The sequence below is a fragment of the Hevea brasiliensis genome, chromosome 4, assembly GCF_030052815.1.
Source record: "Hevea brasiliensis isolate MT/VB/25A 57/8 chromosome 4, ASM3005281v1, whole genome shotgun sequence".
In the NCBI taxonomy this organism is placed as follows: Eukaryota; Viridiplantae; Streptophyta; class Magnoliopsida; order Malpighiales; family Euphorbiaceae; genus Hevea; species Hevea brasiliensis.
In genome coordinates, this window is record NC_079496.1 from 102,274,868 (window position 1) to 102,278,690 (window position 3,823).

Below are 3,823 nucleotides of genomic sequence, written 5' to 3' on the forward strand. Positions count from 1 at the left end.
CCCATCTCATGTACTATCAGTAGAAGAAATTGAAGTGAATCCAGACCTCACATATGAAGAAGAGCCCATACAAATTCTGGCTTATGAGGTGAAGCAGCTACGAAACAAGCAGATACCATTGGTAAAAGTGCTGTGGAACCATCATTTGGGCCAAGAAGCTACTTGGGAACGAGAGGAGGACATGAGGAGACAACACCCACAGCTGTTCAGAGATTGATACCAGGTAAAAATTTCGAGACGAAATTTATTTAAGGGGGAACACCCCCGGTTGCATAGCCTAGTAGATTTCACTGTTCCGGTGACCGGTGTCGGTCCGGACAATTAAGGGGATTAGGACCACACTTAAGACAACTAGAGAAGCCATAAACACAAATAACTAGTAATGTTTAATTTGTTAACTATAAATAAGAAAAACAGAACATAAGAGGTTAAACGAGCCGAGAGTCACAGCGATGGGTGACCTCCTCGGGAACAACTGCGAAATCGTTTTAAACTCAAATTTCGAACCGTAAAAAGTGACTCTGCGGTCCTTAGGACCCTTATGAACACAGTGGAAAAGAGAAAATCACGAAAAAGAACTGTTAAGCCAGTCAAATAATTAGGTCAGGGAGCCGGAAGAAATATTGGATTATTTGCAAACCGGGATGAACCGGCGAGGGGCAATTTGGTCAATTGACCCCGAGAGCTGACTCCTGACCTAACTGTCAAATAAAATCGGAGAAAAGAAAATTTCAGAATCGGGAATTAAATTAAAGAACTAATAGATAAATGAAAAAAAAAAGAAAAGAAAAAGCTAATTACATTACTTTATGAAATCAAAATGATGTCACAATTGATTTTTAATTTTCCTACCATAATTGACCAAGTCAATTAAGTGAAAATACATATGAAACTAATAAATTAAAAGAAAAAAAAGTCATTTTGGCCTTCTTCCCTTACATTGCCGTCTCCCTCTCTACCAAGTTCTCTCTCTCAAATTTTCCTCCATGAAAGCTTATTTTTAAGCTTTCTAAACACTAATTCCACCATAAATCCTTTAATTTTCTTGAAGAAAAATTATAAGCAAGTCTTGAAAGGAAGATTAGAAGGAGAAGAATTGAGAGAAAGTGAAAGATTTGAAGATTGAAAATTCAAAGAAAGGTTAGTAAGCTAAACTTGAAATTCTAGTTGAATTAATTGTGTTTATAGTTCAATTAACTTAGAATTATGCTTAAAATGAAAATAAATTAATTGTTGGAGGATTAAAGCAAAACTCATCTAGCTAGGGTTTTGATGTGTGTGCATGAATTTGATGGACTTTAAGGTGTATATGAGCTTGATAGAGTTAAAGAAGCATGTATATAGGCATTGAAATTGTTAATATTAACAAAGTAGTGAGATTAGGGTTTTGGACTTAGGGTTTTGAGGCAAAATTTAGAGAAATGCATAAATGGTATGTTAGACCTATTGTGAAGTGAAATAATGGTCAATTATGACCAAATGGATTGTGTGGGAATGTTAGGAAATTAAACCAAATTCGTAGGTTAATGGTCATGCTGCTGGCAGCATGACCAAACCCACTTTGAAGGACCAAAACTCAAATTTTACAAGTCCAATTGATATGCCACAAATTGGGGATGAAAATAGACATAAAAGAGCACAATTTTCATTAAGGAACCATGTCCAGAAACTGACCAAAACTGGGTGAACAAATTGACCAAAGTGAAATGAGAGCAGGCTGCCACTGCACCAAACTGACCAAATGAACAGTAATAACTCGAGCTAGGAAGGTCAAATTGACCTGAAATTTTACCAACAATTAGATAAGGTATAGATCTAAAACTGTTATGAAGAACACCACCCCAAATTATGCCATTAACCCATTCAAATTATTGAGCAAAGTTGAGTTATCAAACCTGCAACTCTGTAGAATTTCTATTGAGCAGTAATGTTTGAAGGGTTATAACTCTCTCTACAAAACTCCGATTTAGGCGATTCTTGAACCGATGGAAACCTAAGACATAGTAGAACATTTCATATGAAGAAATTTAGACCAAATTATGAACTTAACTTAATCAAATTATTGACCAAAGTTGGATCAAAATCTGCCAGAACCCAAAATCTCAGCATGAACAGTGCACGTGAACAGTAATCTTATTTTGGCTATAACTTGAGCTACAAAACTCTGATTGCGGTGATCCAAAAATGAGAATACACTTAAGACAATAAGGAACATTTTCTATGAAGGAAGTTTTGCCAAATTCCAACAATAGACTGACCAATGGAATTGTGCAACTTAGAACTCCAAAACCAAAAATTGGCAATTTTGCCTAAACGACCTAAGCTTTGAGTAAACGACCAAAACCAACAAGTTTAGTGATCAAAATGTGGTATGTGGATGAAGTTAGAGTTCCCATACCTATTAAGCCTTAGAAAGTCAACTATTTGACTTGAATAGTGCAGTGAATAGTAACCCGAAACACAAAGTTTCAAGAGCGTCGAATTTAGTACTTTAGAACTAGGTAAAAGCGAAGTTAAATTTATTTTTGGATCTATGTTAAATTATGGTTCTGAAACACTATAAAATTTTGTGTTTCAGTGGAAAAGAATACCGGGACAGAACCCGAGGAGTCGAGTCAAGGCAAATAGGCGACTCATTTGAGGTTTGTGCACAACATCACTATGCTTTAAAATGTATTGATAAAGTGAATGAAATATGTATTTAACATTTGCTTTGAATTATTGAGAATTTATTTGTGACATTAGCTATGATGTTTTGACTTAAATTGTTGAAAGTTATTGTGTATATTTGAAATGACAATGTTTAGCAAAATGTTAAGATAAGTTTTGAAACCACAGTGTCATGACCATATATTTGAACACCTCACTAGCACGACTAGTGGGGGTAATTAGTTTCGAATTTTGATTCCTTCTCTGGAGAAGTGTTGAGGTGTGCCAGTAGAAGAGGATGTGAATGGATATCCATATATTTGATCTAGCTAGCCTTGTGATGTGATTTCTCTTTAGCCTCTGGCTATCGAGATTCTATTTGTTTCGAATGGCATGATCTATCTGTGGGTTTTATGAAATGTGTTTTGATACTTTGAAATGAACTTGGTTTGCATTAAAATCTCATAATTCATGTTTTGTGTTTAATGCTCATGTTTAGTCAAATTTTTGAATAAATGTGATTTTATTTTTGCATAAAGATTATTTTAGTATGTTGTGTACCACTGAGTCCTAGTACTCAGCGATAGCTTCTATTGCTGTCGCAGATACAGAGACTAGAAGAGCAGCAGACTGAGCTGCTGAGGTGTGAGGAGCTATCATCTTGAAGTCTTCGGGTATAATTTATACCCTGCCTGTAAATATTTATTTTGATGTATGTATTGCATATAAAGGTATGGACATGTAAATGGGTTTTGAGCAGCTTGTACAAAATCTGTATAAAATTTATAATAAATTTTAGTTTGGATTTTCTTAATGTAAATTTTTGTATGATGAATAAATAAATTGTTTATCTTAAAAAAATATATATATATGAATGTATGAAATTGATTGACTATACATTGAGGACTATTGAATTTTGACTTGAGAAATTTATTGAAATGATTGTGAAATTGATTGAGTTTGATTGTGAAACCGAAGTAGTGGTTGAGAAAAACTTTTAGAAGTGCTTTTTACAGGTATTTGAAGAACGGTTTTCTCAAAATACAGAGGAAACTCTGTCAAAATTTTTATAAAATTTGCGGAAAACTAAAATGGACCAAAAATATTAACTGGTTTTAATTTTAACTAAATGTTTTAAATGCCTATTAGACAATGCTCACCACTTAACAAAAGT